Source organism: Lycorma delicatula, chromosome 1 (assembly GCF_047948215.1).
Source record: "Lycorma delicatula isolate Av1 chromosome 1, ASM4794821v1, whole genome shotgun sequence".
In the NCBI taxonomy this organism is placed as follows: Eukaryota; Metazoa; Arthropoda; class Insecta; order Hemiptera; family Fulgoridae; genus Lycorma; species Lycorma delicatula.
In genome coordinates, this window is record NC_134455.1 from 86,250,133 (window position 1) to 86,271,014 (window position 20,882).

Genomic DNA, 20,882 nt, shown 5'->3' on the forward strand with positions numbered 1-20,882 from the left:
TAAATTTGAAAGCAATCGGTAGATTGGTTTTCGTGAGATGCGAGAACATACAAACAAACAAACAAATTTTGGCTTAATATATATGTTATTACATTTGTATTATATATTGGCTTACATCAATATTATTCAATTTTTTCCTTGAAATTGTTTTATGAGCATTACTAAATAGTTCAACAGATTTAATAAAGTAGCTAAACATAAAATAGCTTAAGCATGTACATTCATATCGAGCTACACTACTGAACTGTGTCGGTCAGATATACCGAAGAGTCGGTTATCGGATATGAGGAATCTACTGTAATAAGAAAAAATATATTCTTACCTACAAAAAAAAAAAAAAAAAAAATAGAAACGTAGTATTTTTTAAACATTAATCCCCTCGTAAAATATGAATATGGTAGAATCTTTTCATTTTTTTCTAGTCAAATAGGAATTTTTTTATTATTCTAAGGAACTTCTCAAAACGACTTTATTTGGTAAGACTTCAAGCTGCATACAGTCTGTTACAATAACATTTTAGAAAGTAACTCGGCTTCCTTCTTCATTTTTTTTTTTTTTTTAATTTTATCATGAAGGGAATATTTTATCAGATGATTGATCAAGAAAAGATATAAAATGTTTTACATTTTAGTATTAATTTTTTTAAAACATTTTTTTTTAACATGAGAGTTATACTGATCTGTTTAATTACATAAAAAAAGTTAATATCAATATAAAACTTAAAGACTGCAAGTATTTTTTTTTTTATAGAAAAAAAATATAATTGTATATAATAAACTATTTATAGATATAACAATAAATAAAGACTTAATTTAAAATGCTATCTCTAACGCGGCCACTGATAAATTTTTATACGCTCGACTGATTCTCATCATTAGATGAGAATGGCTACATGCAACACGGCTAATGGTTGCAAACACATTAAATTGTTACGTGTTACTATACTATTGCCTTTGTCAATTACGTAACTTAATTTAAAGGACATTTATACAATAAAACAACACGGAACTACGCTAGAATATAACATTTATTTATTTATTTCAAAAAGTAATAGTAATAACAATACACGTTAACTTTCAGGGCTGTAAGTCACATGTTATCAAACCATAACAGGATGTTTCAACAGGTAATCTTTTTTTTAGGTATGCCTGATTTTAACTTTAAAATTTTCCCCTTTTGTTTACGGAGCAAGGTATATATATATATATATCATATTGCTGTAATTTAATCCGGCATTTGGACTGATGGTCAGGGATCCATCAGTCCAAATGCCACACAAATCCGGGAGTGGGTGAGATTATTTCCTTATGAACCCTGAACTTATCTTCGAAAGCTATTCATTTAATTTCTGGAGTAGTTTTATTTTATATTATATATTTATTCTGGTCAATGCAAATTCGTTGATCAGTCATGCGCTTTCTCATCAAAGTAAAAATGTGTCTATAACCACACGTGGATCGTGGGCAGAATTTAAAGTGTGATACTTTAAGAAATCCTGAGTTTTTCTTTAAATAGAGTAGTATGTCTCTTCTTCTAAAGCCAGATGATCCTTTCTTACTTATAAACTTTCTAAACTCATCTCTGTTTGAGATACTTTCCTCAGTTAAATAGAATTTTTTGCATTTCTGTTTTCATTTGTTTGATGTAATCTTGATGATTTCCATATTTCCAAATTTTATTAAAAATTTGTTAGTTCAATTTAAATTAATTCATCCTAATCATATGTCCAAGAAATCTTAATCTTTTTCTACAATCTATTCCTATTAAATTGATATTTTGATAATTTTGTAATTTAATCTTAATTTACAAGTGTTTTCGTCCTTTTCAGGTCCGTATATTTTTCTAAGGATCTCCTTTCTATTTTTTATATTTCTTCTTAATTATTAAACTGTTTCCATATTTCCATACCATAAAGAATGACAGGTTAGTGTATTTTAATTACTAATTTTGGCTTTGATGGATTTTTTCTTAGAAACATTTTTAATTGAAAATGTTCGTTTTTTTTCAAATTTTTCCTATTTACTTCGTAATGAATTTTTGTCTTTTCCATTATTTTTTATTATTTCTGCTAAATATTTGAAGGTTTTAGTTATTTTTACATTTCTAAATTTGATATGGGTTATTATTATACGACTGCCCAAAAACGAGTGTAATGTATTAACAGAATATTTCGATTTACAAGAAAACGTATTATTAGTTCGTGGACATTTTTAATAAATTAGTAAACCTTTTTAAAAAATCTTCACATAAGTTTATTTGAAATACAATTAAAATATTTTCGCTTAACAATAAACAATAAATTAAAGAATATTTTGAAGAAAAAAAAACAGGAATTTTTTGCATCTCCATTTAACCTGTACATAAATATATGCTAAAATATATTTCCTTAAAGTCATCAGAATTGTGAATTATCTCTTATATTTAGTATCTTCATGTACTTATTTTTTAATGTATTACTTCATCTGTTTATAGCTTAAACAATTGTTATGAATTTTTTAATTAAATGTGTAATTTGTGATGCTGCCCTAATTAATGTTTTCCTTTGATTCATCTAGATAAACTATGGAGTATTTTCTTTTTATCGAAGGAAAGGCATACCTACCCATCTGTGACGTAATCAGTATTATGTATTGTTATGTAACGTTTAGAACAAAACATTTTGTTTTAGATATTTAATTTTGTTTTAATAATTCTTTAGTGTTCCCGCTTCTTATTTTTAAAATTATTTATGTAAATTTATTAATCTTTTTTCATTCATAGTTTATTATTACTTTAATAAATAATAAATATAATATTCTACAACGAAATGTTATTTATTTAATATGTAGACTTGATTTCAAATTAAACAAATGGTGTTACTTGAAACATTTTTTCCTTCTATACTGTGGTATTATTTTCAGCGCAGTAAATAAACTCGAACAGTAATCAGTTCTTTCTTTTGATGGAAAGTGGTGCTCTAGAAACTTCAATATTAAAGGAAAATCAATGTGCGCTTCGTTTAAGAATGTAGTTTTACAGCCGTCTCTTTGTACATACCTCAATATTCGTTAAAGACGAATGCAATAATAATAAACGCCAGATAAGTCACAATTATTTTTTTCTTAACAAATTACTTCAGAAAACCTCACGAATAATTCGAGGCGCGCGCGCGCATACACACACACACACATTAATACACATATATATACATTAAACAAAATTTACCTTTATTTAATGTTACTTACGTGCCGTCGGGTATAACTATTAAGCTCTATTACCATCGAGATTCTCTTAAAGACTCGTAAAATTTTATTTAATAAAATGTAAAATGTTACTCAGAATTATATGAAACAATTATGTATCGTACAATAAGCCATTCATGTTATAAAGAATGGTACTCAATTTTCTTCCTATCCTCCAAACACTAAAACCTTTTATTATGTTTCCTTGAAATACGAATACTAGGGGAATTTATAGGAGTTGAAATGTTTAGGAGAAGTACTTATGGAATTCAACACTAATACACAGAAGAAATAACAGAACGGCTCTACTAAGATAACGAAATTGAAATTCAATTGCATTTACCACAAATACAAAAAGAAATAAAATTAAATACTTTTTCTATTTTATAAAAGTTTGTTAAAAAAGAAATCTGAAAATTCCGAAGAATTTTTATAATCAGTCAGAAAAGGTTTACTAAGAAGTAATAAAAATATCAGCGACTCAACCCAAGATGAAAATAAAAAACTTATTAATGTTTATTGGGCAAAACGTTATTTAAGACCGTTTACATGATATATATCCTCCCATCAAAACCCAAGTTACGTAACAATGATACGAGCTATTTAATTAACCTGCATAATTCCTACTCAATTTATTTTATTTCGTAATAATTTCGTGTGGAAATCATAGCCTGTGTGGTTGTTTGCCACGTAAGATGATACAAATAGAAAAGTTTGTGCAACTATTTACAAAGGGCGAGAATTAGACTGTAATTATAAATTTGTACCCTCAGTGTTTAACTATTAAAAATAATTTTGCCTACCGATTTACACACAAAATAAAAAATCCTCACAAAATTAATTTTGATTAATAAATATCCACTGTTATGTAATACTAGTTAAATTATCACAAATAATATGGAATGTTATTCTACAAAGTGATCAACTCAAGTTAGCTACAATTAAAATCTTGACCCCGAGGAAATGACACCCACCATGTGACAGATCCGCCATCCCCTCCGTACCTAGCACCTAGGGGGTTTACTAGAGGTCATCTTCATGTCGTCAAGACATATCTCATTTGGCCGCTGTCAAGATGACACCGATGCGAATGCCACAAGTAACATTCACATCGGTGTACCGCGCCTAGCTCGGAACCCACAATCATAAACAATTTTATCAGGTCCCAAACAGGACCACCCGACTGAACTGATGCAACCACTAACCTACTCGGTGTTACGATGAGTTCAGCACACAACTCAGGCATCCAACTTACCTATAAAATAATAAACAACAAACTAAATAAACTGAACATGTAAATAAAAATTAAACTATCCATAATACAAAACATTAACTTAAAAAACAATAAATACCAAGCCAAAATAATATCTCAAGAACACACAAAAAAAAAAGAACTCTATAAACATAAAATATAACAACTAATAATAAAAGTGTCCTAGAAAAACAAACCTATTAATCCTAATAAACAAAACCTAAACTTAAAACCTTATAAATCACAAACGAGAAACAGTGGGCAGTCATAAACATAAAATAAAAAAATTATATAAAAACTAACAAAATACTTACAAATAATTACAAACGTACAATAAACTTATGACAAAACAATAAACGCAAAATTAAACTAACCAAAACAAGAATAACACGCGTAAGAAATCTAACTCATATAATTAAAATCAACTAATCAGAACCCTAAAACCTTAGCGAAACAAAATAAAAATAGCAAAATAACAAATATCGTAGAATAATATCAAAGCATCATAACACAATTCGTAAAACATAAAAATTAAACAAAATACAAAAGATTAATCAACACAACGAAACGAATCACGAAAGCCAGGAAAACATTTAACCGTAATAACCGCCTACATATCTATTTACATATTCTAATTGTCATTATATACGTCGCAATTCTTCCTTAACTTTGTTTGAATCACCGACGAACTCCTCAACCTCATTACAGAGAGTGTTCAACATCCCATTCACCTCAGTCATCGCGTCTACCGAAGTTACATTGGATGACGACAATCGCGCTTCCATAATGTTTCTGAATACTTCCAGGTGGATACTGATGGATACTTCCATGTGGATCTCTAAAGAGTACCACATTACAAAGTCCTCAGATTGAGGCTGAAGACCAAAACCGAAGGGTCGGAGGGTGAAAGACAGCTCTCTGTGGAGCCGTCTTTCATCCGCGCTTGCGTGGAAGGGTGACGATGATGAAGCACGGAGACTCTGGATCCTTCTGGCCAAATGCACCTCCTAGGAACGTGCAATGCTTAATTGTGAACCTAACCCCGGAGGGGGAGGATCGTAGATATGAGTTTTAGTCGGTAGGGCGCAGAAAAAAAAAACAAAAAAAAACTATCATAACTATAAACACCTCACAGTAAACAAATAAAACAAGGGCCTAAATAACTAACCCTACTAAACAAAAAATAACTAATTAGAACATCCACAAACACGTTCACACTGGCCAGAGTTGCGAGCTGAATACCATTGGGATTTCAGAAATTATAAGTTTTATGAGAAACATTAAATAGGGAACCTTCCCTAGATTTTTCCCTAAATTCATCCTTTTCCCAATATTGCAGCCATCTTCAATATTTCAAATGGAAATCTCACATTTTTATTGCATATAGGAAATATAAAAGTAAAATCAAAATTTTTTTTGATTAACAGTAAGTACTTTACTATAATATTTTGAAAGAGCTCATTTAATTAAATATTTACATGAGGTTATACATCAAATTGTTCTTTATTTTCTAAAGCTTAGTCTCACGTTGTCTAGTCCTAAGAAATATATTCAATTAAAGCTTTGTAATCAAAATATTTTGGTAATACAATGGCTCGAATTTATTCAAAAGTACATATTTAACTGTTTATATGAACCAAGACTGATATAAACTTGAATTCCACAGCATAAAAAAGCATCTGATTAATTTTACTGTTAAAAAATGAGTCTTTTTTAAGCAAAATTGAACATTGATAAAAACAAAAAAATAAAAATAATCTTACGTAAAAATTAAATTAATAAAATTTATCAAAGTTATAGAAAATCTTATAATTATTTTACCAAATTAAGATTAATCCGATTGGTTTATCACTAATAACTTTATCTGGATATAAAAGTTTATTCATTGAGAAAAACGTCTTTAAAATTACTTTAGGGTACCATTAAACAGCCAATTATACACAGCAAGTTTTTCTTAACAAAACCGTTTATTTATAGGCTACATTTCAGTTTTATTTTTTCTTTCTTAAATTATAAAAGCAGTTCCTTTTTAAATACGGCACTTTAAATACAACTAAAACGTGTTTAATAAATAGTTCCACTTAGGATATAATTTCGAATAAATCTTTTTTTTTTCTAGTTAGTAGTACTAGTAAGGAATTTAATTTTAGAAAGCTTTCATACTACTTTCCATGTTATAAAAAATAAAAATACGTTCTATTTAAATAACTTTTTTTTTGTTGTAATAAAACACGTACAACTTTAACCTAAATAATGTAGCAAATTATTTCTTTTAAAAACAATAAAAATACTTATCCGGTAAATCATTTCTGAAAAGTTTGAAGCTTAAAAATAACTTTACCGTTGTTTACACCACCTTGGTAACAACGGTAAATAAAAAGGTAATCTAATATTATTCTCCAATCTCACTTTTCCATTAAGTTATGAAACTTAATTTTAATATTCAAAATTAAATAAAAATAAAGAAGAATTTTTTAACTTCTTTATAATCTTAATCAATTTACCCTCGTGTAAGACACGTTAACAATTCTAAAAATATATTCTATTAACTGCGTAATATCTAATTTTTTCTCATTTATTCTGATTAGGCATCCTGAACCATCAGTTTTGAAGTTAACAATCATTTTTAAAAAAATACCAATATTTCAGTCACGAGTGTTTATATTTAAAAATCATAAAACATATCCATTTTGATAAGCTGAATAAACAAAAACGTTGACAACAAAGTTGTAGTATTTTCCTGGCATTGGTTATTTAATTCTTATATAGTGGAAAAATAATTATACGTGCAAAAGGTTATAAGATTTCATTTTTGGGGTGGGGGTAATTTATAATGAAGCTTGATTGTAAAATTAGCATTATATGTTAAAATAAACAAACAAAAATTTTTTAAAACGGCATTTTTTTCTGCTCTCCCATCTACAAAATCACCTTACAAGAATTTTTTTGATTTTTTTATGTTAACTATGTTAAAGAAATTCCACTAAAAATGCATAACCAATAAATATTTTCCTAAGATTTATTTTTTTGGGTTGGGGGATGAATTATAATGAAATTTTATTGCAATATTATTATTAAAAAATTATTAATTAAATTTGTAATAATATTAAAAGCTTAAATAAAGCAAAAAACTAAAAAAAAATTCCAAAATCGATATTTTAACATTTTTATGGGCACCCCCACCAACATATTGCCCCAAAAATAATTTTTTAGCTATTTGTACTGCTATGTCTAAGAAAATATAAAAAAAAATCGGTTAAGAAATATGCAATAAATAAAAAGATAGCTTTTTTGGATTTTTGGGGAAAGATTTTAAATGGTAAGATAAGCATGCACGCATGTACTCAGTTAATATACAACAGGGATATGATTGCAAATCTTAAGAAAATTGACCCCAAAACTTATTAACCCCCCCCCCCCATGATTTTATCCCAAAATTTTACTTAAACATTTTCCCATATAAACGAGTCATTTTGTCAAATTTCATCAAAATCGGTTTATCAAGTCAAAAGTTAGGTGTGTTATGTATGTGTGTATGTTGTCAACAACACACACATACATACGAACGAACATTAACCTCCCACTTTTTTTTTTGTTTTTTGGAATCCCTGGGTGATGAAACGTAGAGAATCGCAAAAACTCCATACCCCATTTTTTGATTGATTACCATACTTCCCTTCTTGCAGAATAGCTCTATAGGTATGATACCAGGAAGTAAAAAATCTGATGTAGACAACACATGACTTCCTTGCACGCCTATCAAATTACATTTATACATTTTTTTTTAAATGAAAAATACATTAAATTTTACTTCATTAAAAACTTCTGTTATTTTTCAGATTTTTTTGTTATTGAATTATTCACCGTAATTTTTTTTTTACAGTGAGAGGTTAATAATTATTAATAAATCAATATATTTAAATTAATAAAGAAAAAGTTAAAAAAGAAAAAGGGAGATGAAGTCTGATTCGAACCGATGTGCCTTCAACTAAGATCCAAATATTTCATTTATTAAAGTTTTATTTGGCTATAACTCTGGAACCAATCAAATAAGTAAAACTTATGACATATCGTTGAAAAGCTCTCAATAAGGGCTTATTACTGCAGGAAAGATCCAAAATTGATTTTTTTGGATTTTGGGCTTTTTTGGACACTTTTGGTTCAGTCGATTGCAATCAAAAAGTGAGGTGCACAACTAGATGTTACAACAGTCCCAAATCCAAAATGTCAACCTCCTACGGCTAATCGTTTTTGAGTTATGCGAGATGCATAAGTACATACATCCATATATGTACAGACGTCACGCCAAAACTAGTAAAAATAGATTCAGGGATGATCAAAATGGATATTTCCATTGAAATCTGGAAACCAAAATTTTTGTGATCACAATACTTTCTTTACTTCGTACAAGGAAGTAAAAAAGCGTAGAATAAAAAATTTAATCATTTAAAAGAACAGAACGAAGCAGTATTACAAAAAATTTGTTTAAACTACGTATATTGACTACAGAGAGGAAATAACAGATAACTGAAACGATCATACTATAACACACCTGACTCCTGTAGGGGAAGACATCCATCCGCCTTATGATGATCCCAGTTGCCGCACGACCCCCTCTGTTCCTAAATCTGCTGGGTTTTACTGGAGGTCGTCTTTTAGACCTTCCAAACTTGATAACACTACACAGTCATCAGTTTAGTCTTTATCAGGATACCACCGATGCAATTGCCACGGTAGATATCTCCATAAATATAATTACACAACCTACTATCGCCTTCATATGGTGTTTTCCAACCACGACCACCTACCATGGCCTATAACCCTCAACTATCAAATTAACCGATTCGTGGAAGCCCGATCCCTGCGTCGTCCTCTAACACCGATAATTTCACACGAAACCTTCTTCCTATATCTAACCTCAATTAGACTATGCATTCGGATCATTATTTGATTGAGTCTTTAAACACCAAAAATACTATCCTCACACCAACAACTGCTCATCGGAAAAACTACAACTTTGTCCTACAATTCAATTTACTCAAAGTCCTCTTCATTTACTTAAAAATCAAGGAACAGATTCATAAATTTAATAAGCCTCTAATGAAGACATACCCTATTTCTCAGTCTACATAACTGTTACATAGCGTTGTTACTCTAAGACAAGATGTTAGATAATTTTTTTTTTGTACTTATTACTGAATAATACCCGCTATGTACAAAATATTTAAGCATACTTTTACTTACAAAAGTCTCTATATCCATGTTATTATAATGACTGGTTTTTTTACCATTCCATTTTGTTACTTAGCTGAATCAAATGAATAAATCAATCTTTTAATTTTATTTTACACAAGATGGGATTAAAGGGTACAGTAATACTGAGTACAAAATATTGCCGTACATGGATAAAAATAGTAAACCGAGTAGACTAAAAATGGCTTTAAATAATTTTCCAAAACAATTTAGATGACTAGAAAGATCGAGGGACAGGTAGGAAGTCAAACAAGTCGGTGATCTATATCTTGCCCAAAACTGCGATGATGATGAAGACATATAAAATAATTTCTTCAAATCTGTGATCATCCAACCCCTCCCTGAACCACTGATTATTATTCCAATAAATTTCTTTGCACTTTCATAAGGTTTCCTAATAAATTTTTTTTTCAAAATACGAGGTGTACCCCAAGCGTTCAATTCTTTCTCCCTTTCTGCTTAACATTTAATTTTTTCCCATTCAAAAACACTTTTGTTATTATGTAAAATTAGTGTAGTAATCGCGCTTTCACAAAGTTGTTAAAAAATTCGTTCAAAACCTACAAAATTATATTATTTAACTAAAATATATGAAAATTTGCACGTAAAAACTATACTAAGACCTTAATTTAAATTTTACTCTTCTCTCATGAACTTCCGATTTCATTTCTAAAATGACTAACACAATCCACTATATATAATAAATCGTATAAAAAATAAATTCATTTTTAAAATATAATTATGACAGAATAATCTGACTAATAATAATACTGGTAAACTTTACACTACATATTCAGTCAATTACATAGCAAACTTTTAATGTTACAAATTACCTCTACGTTCAGTTTTCGTCATAAATCTATTATTTGACCACTCTGGATGCACTCTCAGATGCCAAATCTATTGCTCTGTCAAACATTTAGTCTTTCAGTAAGAGACATGATACGTTTTCAATCGGTATTTTTTTTTTTTTTTTTTTGGTAGTTTGAGCTCAGTCATGTTTCAGATAAAACACGAAATGTTTTCTCTAAAATTTCTTCGATGATTTAAAGTAAAATTACTCAATGCTAACGAATTCTCTAGATTGACCGAATATGCTTTGGTAGTTCTTTTCAAGATCCTCAAAATTCTACGAAGAATGATGAAGTAAATCATTCATTCTTTCATATTTACAAACTTTGCACTAAAGATTTAGCCAATTACATAGTAACCTTAATGTTACAAATTACTCTTTTTACTCATTGCTCTTTACTCTTTGACTGTCAGCCATTTTGGAGTGGGTTGTGCTGAAACCGTCAAGTGTTTTTATCCTGGCATGCAGAGGTGTTATTGAAGCCAATGTATGAGGTGCGACAATAAAATAATGAGACTGATGTGAAAAAAAAAACGGTTGCTTACCGTTTTAGTCATGTTTAGTGTTGTCTCATTCAAAGTAGTTCCCCTCTGATTGCACACACTTATTCCAGCGCTTCTGCCATTGATGGTAACATTTCTGGAACTCATCTTCTGTAATATCCTCCAAGACCTTCGTCACAGCTTTTTTGACATCTTGTGTTGTTTGAAAATGGTGTCCCTTGACCGCCATTTAGACTCTTGGAAATAGAAAAAAGTCGCACGAAGCGATATCTGGTAAATAAGGTTGTGGTAGTACTGAAATTTGTTTTGAGGTTAAAAATTGCTGTACTGACAGAGCAGTATGGGATGGCGCATTATCGTGATGCAGAATCCAATTATCAGCAATGTTGGCACGGACACGAAGAACTCGTTTACGAAGTCTTTCTAAAATTTCTTTGTAGACATATTGGTCTATATAGTCATATTGGTCTTTGTAGTCATATTTGTCCAGGAGGCACCCACTCTTTATGAACAATTCCTTTGGAATCGAAGAAGCACACAAGCATGCATTTCACTTTTGACTTTGACATGCGAGCTTTTTTTGGTCTGGGTGATCCCTTCGAGCACCATTGCGAACTTTAGCGTTTTGTCTCTGGATCGTATTGAAAAAACCAACCTTCATCGCCAGTGATAACACGGCTCAACAAATCTGGATCGATTTCAGTTTGCTCTAACAGATCGGCTACCACATTTTTCAGTGTTTCTCGCTGTTGTGTGAGATTTTTGGGGACCATTTTTGCACAAATCTTTCTCATACCAAGTTAATATGAGACTAAACGTTTCTCGATTGATGTTGAGTTCTTATGCAATCTTTTTCACGGATAATCTTCGATCAAATCGTACATTTTCACGCACCCTGGTCAAGTTGACATCTGTCCGTGAGGTTGATGGTCGTCCACTGCGGTCTTCATTTTCAACATTCGTTCTGCCTTCACTAAAAATTTTATGCCACCGAAAAACTTGAGCTCTTAACATAGCCTCCCCTCCAAAAGCCTTCTGAAGCTTACCATAGGTTGTCGTCGCGTTTTCACCCGATTTAACGCAAAAAGAAATGGTATACCGTTGCGCAATATTTTGCGGTTTCATTTCTGTGACGAGAGACCCAAACACGTGTTCACTTATTACAGCACAACTCACGACTGAGCAGTTGCATCAATGTGCCGCTTGGACTAGAAGTAGCTTATAGACCAAGGTCAAAGATGGTGTGCCTACGCAAGCTGCAGTGTTGCCACATCATGCAAAGAAAAATCAGTCTCATTACTTTATTGTCGCACCTCGTATATCATGCTGATTTCAATTTATAAATTTGACAAAAAAAACACCATTTTCCGGAGAAAATTATGTAGATTATGATGATATCGATCATTTGTTTAAACAGCCATCTAAAACCGAGTGCTATCGGTATACAAGTAGAATAAAACATACAGAACCAATATATAACACTCCAGTACAATCTAGCCGCGATTTTAATTAATTAAACGAGACTAAACAGAGTACCGATAGAACGATACCCCGACAGTTCTAGCGCAAATTATGGCTAACGGTAGATCGTTACCCTGACATTCAAAGGGTTAAATATTACTTACAAACAAACGTATCAAACATTAAATAAGTAACCACTTATTCAGATTCGAATCTGTGAGATATAATTTAAAAATCGAGAGTAATAATCTGGGCCATTTTTAGTTATTATTCATCATTATCAAAAATAATTTTATAATAAAGTAGAATTTCCTGTCACAGCTTTCGTCGCGTAATACATAATCAGAATCACAAAAATGAATTTCTCAACGCCATGATTATATTATTTTTTGAAATACAAAAATGAATAATTATTCAAAACAAAGTACCTTAAAATGAAATGAACACAAATAGTATAAAATGTGCACAAGTTGAAAAAAAGCTAGCCGGTCAGCTTTCCGTCTACCCAGGACCCGCCTTTGTTCATTAAACTCATGCTTGCGAGAATAATAATATAAAAAAAAATTAAAGCGTGTTCAGTTTATAAAAACTACCAGTGCATTGTAATTTCTTCAGAGTAACAATTTGATCAGTACAGGATCCGCAACTGAGTGATCTGAGAAATACGGGTTTCAAAATAGTCTACATTTTGATCTTAACCAAGAGGCAGAGAAGCTACTTCCATCTTAAAAATAGTAGTTATAGCTGGTTACTCATACTTCGTACGGGTAAAAAGTATTTTGCCTGGCTCTTGGCGTTAGCCGACAAACACCACTAGGAAGTAACCGTAATTCGTTTATTTATTTTTTGTTGTATGTAGTTTGTGTAGTGACCGGAGGCAGGCGGAGTCAGTTGCGTCGCACATAAAACTAACAGTGGCAGTGGCTATGTTGGTGTTGTCGCCGCGCTGTACACTGTCGTACCCCTTAAAAAATCGAAATTCAAAAAACCCAAAAATAATTTTTAGAAATTTATGTGAAGAGTTTTTGCAAGCTCAAATCTACTGAATATCTCGTTTAGTATAGTTAGAAATGGGGAAAATTTTAAATGATTTTTCAAAAATTCAGCCTTTCTTCCCCGATTTCAAGGTCGATTTTCAAAAAATCTAAGAATTAGTATTTAGATATTCACATGAAGATTGCACATACCGTAAATCAAATTGATATCTTCATTTGTTACCGAGAAATTAATAAAAGAAAAAATAGTAAATATCAACCTTACTCCATTTTAACCCTTTACATTGGGAATTTAAAAAAAATCCTTTCCTAGTGTGTACTGACGCTATAAGAACATTTACATCAATTTATTTTCAATAATTTTTGCTGGGCGTTGATTATGAATTCCTCATGACATGTTCTTTTATATAAATAAATATTTGTTTAGGTAAATAAAAATTTAATTCTTTTTTCATTCTGAATCATTTACGTATTATTATTAAAAAAAAGTCGAATTCAATAAAACTTTGTTTTTATTAATAAAAAAATTAATAACCGAAAGAGTAAAAAAAAGCAACTCATAAACAAAAGCTGGATTAATATTAAAAAATAATAATAAAAAACAATAAAAAAAATTAAATACCTGCCTTACAAATTAATTCTTTAGCTATGGCAGGTGTACATAAAAGATAACCAATTAAACATTCAAAAAAAAAAGAACGGACACAAATTATAAGCTTCCAACTTGTTAAAAGAACAAGTAATAATAATAGATTAAATATTATAAAATTTATAAAAAGACGTCTTTATGAGCTTTTTTATTCAGTGAAAAATCAATTTATAAAAAATATTTATTACAACGTATTTTTAATTAAATCACCCTATATCAGACACTGACAAAGATCGGCCAAGGACGTTAGCAAAATTCTCTTTGTTGCACCAATACACGCCGTTCCACTTTAATAATAAACACTAATATTGGTTCACTCAATTAATTTATAGCTGCTTTATTTAAGACCCTATGGAATAATTCAACCGGGCATTTTGACTCATTAATCATTAATTATAAGACATTATTATTAGCATGAATTAGAACAATGGCCTTATGTATCTTAAATGTTTGCAAAACCTTTCTAATTTTGTATTTGTCTAAATCTTAGGGATTCCCAGTAAAGCTCAGAGTTGCTAAAAAACTAAAATCTGTCTAAAGTTAGAATTTTTTTTAATTTATTGAGCGTGGCTATCGATGATGATCCAACTCAAGCCTTGTCTAAGTTGCAATCCGGGTTAGACCTTCTAGCCGAATGGTTGAAGAAATGGAAAAAAGATCAATCAAGCGAAATCAGCTCATATGACATTCGCGATGAAAAGAGATAACTGCCCAGGAATCTATTTATTTGGAGGTAACATCCCGCGAGTTGAAAGTGTACGGTATCTACGTATTCACCTAAATTGTCATTTAACATGATTTTATTCATGATAATATGATGATGATTTTATTCATAGTGCTGGACATTGTTAAGATTTTTAGTTCATTACTGGCTGGACTTTATCAATGGTTATGCTATCATTGATTTATTACTGATGTCTAGAATGTATTTATTTAATTAGGGTGTTTCGATGGAAACTCCTTTATAACCTGATTATTGTGATGAAATTTACTTATGCTTTCTAATTTACGAATTCGATTCTATGTATAATTTCGGATAATAAACAGGATTTACTGATCAACAGAAGGGTAACCGAAAAAGTATGTTAAATTATATTTTATAAAATTTATATTTATAAATTATTTATATTTATTTTATATTTATATTTTTAATTATAAAAAACATATTTTTAGGTCGAAAAAAGGATCCTGGGCAAAAAGGTAAAATTCACTCCTTTACATTCTGATGTTTCCGCAGTATCTATAGCGTTACATGGCGCTGTTCTATTCCATTCTATATTCTATTCCTTTCCTTTCTGTTCTAATTAATGACTTATTAACTTATTTAATGATAATATGTTTACTATATCCTGGATTCTCAATTACCAATTTTTCATATTTCTATCTTTGTCTATCTCTACAATTTTTACCTTCTGCTAGATAAGTATTGAAAAACTCCTGGAAAAACAAACATGAAGACACGTCATTCTGATTTTACTACTACATTTTAAATTGGTAGTTCTCTAAACAGAAGATTTCGCTCATTTTGTACTGAATTTAATATATTGAAGTCATCAAGAAAATTACTAAAATGAAAATAAAGTCCAAACCAGAACTCTTGATCTCAACTAACTGAGAAAGGTTTAACCTGAAAAAAGGGCTCTTAATGTACACAGAACGCACAGTATATTATCAATAAATTAGAATTGTTTACCGAGTTATCGGATACGTCAACCAATGGTTTTGAAACAGGTACTTCCAATATTTTCCTATTATTTTTTTGTATCTTCAAATCGTTTGATAAATGAGCTGTCCAAGGTGAAAACTAATGTACAAATATTTATAATATTTTACTGAGAATCCATACATTTATCAGTAAAATAACATTTTTCATACAGCGATAAGAAATATTATTTCTCCTGCAGCAGTAGAATAAATGTTAAACTTAAAGAGATTAAAACGGCAAAGAATGAAGTATCTAACGCGTAGCTGTTAACAGATAGGAAATGGTGACTCTAACAAAAGTAGGTCAAATCAAAAGTGGAGAGGTGACAAAGAACAGATAGTTTGACCAACTTCCCCTTACCGCACTTCTCTTCAGACTATGTAACAGTCGTCATTGGCAACGAAATCGCTAGATATACATCACTCCTCTAATAGTAAAGAAAACGTACTGAAAAATTTCTTAAAAATTGGAAAAGTGTTGGTCTGTAACTGCTTCACAAATATTACAAACGGATGAAATGTTAATATATCGTATTAAAATACGACCGTCAATCGTTTGAACAAATAATTAATTAAAAAATATACGCGTAATTAATTGTAATGACAAAATATGAATTACTTACGGGTATTATCGGTGTCAGCACCCAATCTGAAAAAAAAGTTTAATTATTAAAATATTGATTTAATTAAATCATTTTAAATATTTTTATAATAAAAGCATTATAAAGTTATAAAAAGTCGAACATTTTAAAATAAAACTTGGGCTTCGTATCAGAGATGTCATTTAAGTGTAACTATATCTCATCCGGCGGATGAAAAAGCTTGTATTCGAAAAGAATACTCCTTGTGGTTATAGTAATAAATAATATTATGTACAAAAAAATTCACGATAATACTCTCATCCATTACACCATTAGAGTGTCATAAACAAATTAAATAAACTAACAAAAATTTATAATTTCCAAATACACAAATTAAAACAAATCTGGCGACCAAAAAAAATACTTAAAAAAATTAATAATTAAACTCTTAATAGATATCTATGTTTTCCTTTCTCTTTTACTATATTTACTTCTAATAGGGGTAATGTCCAATTTACGATATTTAAAAACCCTTTTAATTCATTGACAGGTAATTTTTTTTTTTTAAGAAAGTGCTTGTACTCTATCTTATATAGTATTCGATACACAACAATAAAATGTTTTACATCTACGTTACTCAGACTACATAAATCGTAAAACAATATAAATTAATTTATTAATTAATATAATATAAATTAGTTTAAAGGCCTGTAAAAGAATATAAATTTAGATATAATACTCGTAATTATCACTCTACCTTTAAAGAGCCAGACGATAAGAATAAAACTTTTTTCGCTGTAAATGTTCTCTTTTAAAAACATCCAACCGATTATATAATGCGAAACCTTCAGCTACTTACTTTATAAATAAAATTATTTTATTTATTTTTAAAATTCAGAAGCACATCTTCCATATACGATCCTTCAAATAAGTACCGGAAGTTACCCATAAATCATATTTTCATTTAATTTAACCATTCTGTAAATGAAAAAACCTTATTTTTTATAATCTCTTTAGCCAAAATATAAAGATACTTTCTAACCATGATATTTAAAAACACGTTGAGCCAAGTGGAATTTTAGGATGTAAATAATAATCGGTGGTATACTATTCTAAATGTTCAAAACAGAGTTTATTGTTTTTTTTTTTTTTTAGTATCATACCGGTAGAGACACCATCTTTTCTCATTTAATAGTATTGTTGTCCTAAATTTGACAATAAATGCAGAAGCCTACTGCGAAACTCAACGTAAGTTGCGGCGCGCCATTCAAAATCGGCGACGTGGGAAGTTGGCCGACAGCGTCGTCCTGCTGTACGATAATGCACGTCCACATGTTGCGGGTCCGATCCGTGATTTACTGCGAACATTTCGAATTTATTTTTAAATAAACTATTTTATTATTACTGTATGAAATAAAATGTGAAACTGTTTGATTGCAGTGGATAAATATTAAAATGAATGAAGGAATAAAAATAAACTTAATTTAATTTTTCACCTTATTATTTTTATCCCATCTTATATTATTATATAATTTTGATTGTTTGCATGGCAGTTTTGATTAAAGTTGTTAGGACTAACCACACTTCTTAGGATTAACCACACTTCTCAGGAATGGTCGACCTGAGACTGTACACTTCATTTACATTTATACATATCCTCACTCATACTCTGAAGTAATATCTTACGATGGTTCCGGAGGCTAAACAGAAAGAAAGGACTCTGCAGTTTGAGCCTAGAGTTAATTTAGCTTCTGGAGTCCCCTTAAGGGTCACTTCGATTAACTTAAAGCTTAATTTTTATAAATCGAAATAAACTGTAGAAACTGTCTTTTTTAGTTTTACCGAAATCGTCGCTTTTTGCCTCTTTTACAGCAATACTAATAAACGATTAGTGTTAAAACGTGTTTAAATAGAGAGTTGAACGATCTTCGTGTTTAAAAACAGTTCAGAATGTAGTATGAAACCAACAAAAGTGCATAAAATATTATACACCCATAGGTGTAAATGTTATAATAGGTGTTTTTTATTAACAATTAGAAGAGAGTAGGAAAATGTGATTCCTTGTCCGCAGTGGCTCCTCCAAATTTGGTTGCTGGATCCGTCCCTGATTAACTATAAACAGGTAAATAATTAATTATTTGAATGCTTTATATTATTATATAAATAATTTAAGTAAAAATTAACTTTTTAATTTTATACGCAAACAATAATAAATTTTTAATAAATAAATTATTTAAATTATCGGCATTGAATTGAGAATAGAGATTATTTTCCAGTATAAATAAAGGTCATTTCAGTGTAATTACGATTTATTTAAACAGATTTTCAATACAGAATCCACAAAAAGGTTTCAAATAATAATATGATGCATTATTCCCAACAATTAGTAAATAGCGTAACAGTGATTCTGCCAATTCATAATACACCAATTGAAATTGTACACTTGTAGTGGCTCTCAGAATTTTAATTGCTTTTCTTAAAAAGTTCGCCTAAATGTTATTAGAGCATTTTAAATATGTGCACCGTACTTCAAATTTTTATCAATAACAATATAAAGATATTTTACACAACTAGAAAGTTAACTTAAAACAGTTAACAATTACAATTCTTATGCAGATACAACTACGAAAAAGAATCTTTCTGTTATTAATGATTTTTTCATTAAATAAATCAGTCATTTTCCAACAATTTACAAATGATTACATGCCCTGTTTATTACATTAATTGCACATTTACAACATTAAAAGTGATATGTTTGTCAGAATCGAAACATAATAACTTTTCTTGTACATTAACTTAAAATTATTGTTCGTATATATTAAAAAAAGCTGAACAACTTGTTATCCTGGGATTGGTTATTTATTCTTATATAGTAGAAATACAATGCGTGAAAAAGAATTAAAAAATTAAATAAACTGAATATCAATTTTTTTAGATTACTTTATAAATATATTTCAAATTTACTCCTAAACCTGTTATTATTATTCTTTCAGTAAAATATGTTATTAGATGAATAAAAATTAATTATTACTTGTAGTCTTAATCAAACATTCATAAATATAAACAAATTCAATTATAATTTGAATAGATTAAAAGAAATTTCAATAAAATAAATCTGACATTAAATATAAATAATTCCACACGTAACAATAAAATAATAAAACTCTGAAAAAAAGGTTTTTATACTTTCCTGGCATCGGTTATTTATTTCTTATATAGAAGAAAAATAATGATACATGAAAAAAGTTAAAAATCTATTTTAACTTTTTTCTGTTCTTCCATCACCAAAATCAAATTCCTAAGAAATTTTTCTTATTTTTTGAATTTATACATTAAATAGAAGAAAATAAAAAAAGATTCCCTAAAAAATTTACAACTAATAAAAGGTTATCTAAAATTTGTATTTTTGGAGGAAGGGTGAATTGTGATGAAATTCTGTTGTAATATTATTTAAAAAAATTTAAATTAACCAAAAAAAAAATTTAAGAATTTAAAAAAATCAATATTTTAACATTTTTATTAGCTCCACTACCCCTAATATTGCCCCCGAAGTATTTTATTGGGGTCGTCTACGCTACTAATGCGCCGAGGAAGACCAAAAAAAATTAGTTAAAAATGTGCAATAAACAAAATAAATAAAAAATAATTTTTTTTCTATTTTTGAGAAGAGGGGAAATTTGTGGGCAATTTTTTTTTTTAAACGTAAATAAACTTGTAACCAAGTACATGTAATATAAAGTGGGGTTAGGTTTGCAAAATTTTTAGAAAATTGACCACAAAGAAAATATCTCTCCTACATCCTCTAGATATTGACCCCAAACTTTTACCAACAAATTTCCCCATATACACTGTGCTCTGTGCCAAATTTCATCAAAATTGGTTTATTCAACCCAAATTTAATAAGCTCAAATATTCCCACACACGTATACATGTTCCTAGGAACGTACGTACGAATATTACCCCATTTTATTTTTTGGAGTTCCTGCGTCATGAAACGTCTAAAATGCAAAAAATCATACTCCACTTTTAGACGGATTACCACATTTTTTCCTCTTGCAGCATAAGTCTAGAGCTACGATGCCAGGAAAGGAAAAATTATAGTTTAAATTAAATCAAACCCTTTTATGATTAAAATTAAAACGGGATGAAAAAGATTGGTAAAGAAATAACAATTTCTTTATGAATGATAAATGAATTTCCATTATAATTGGTGGAAAACTCTACATTTTCTTAGAGAAAAATACAGTTGCTTCAAACTACTCCACAACAAAAATCCATTACAGGTTAATACAACATTTGTATATGTTATATGCTGATACGAAGATAGCAAAATTTTCTGAATAAAATTTAATATGGTACAAAACTCATTTTATCTTTCGGTTTGTATAACTCTTCAAGAACAATTTTCCT

The 20,882-nt window shown here is 29.5% G+C and overlaps 1 protein-coding gene across 3 annotated transcripts in view; it reads right to left on the reverse strand.

Moving 5' to 3' along the window:
- The window catches only part of dgo (ankyrin repeat domain containing protein 6 diego), a 547,244-nt gene that overhangs the window by 330,618 nt on the left and 195,744 nt on the right, over positions 1–20,882 (reverse strand). For all 3 annotated transcript variants that reach the window (XR_012755281.1, XM_075357499.1, XM_075357494.1), the window contains one exon: positions 16,515–16,540. The gene's annotated coding sequence lies outside the window, so the exon portion shown is untranslated. The remainder of the gene's footprint in view (positions 1–16,514; positions 16,541–20,882) is intronic.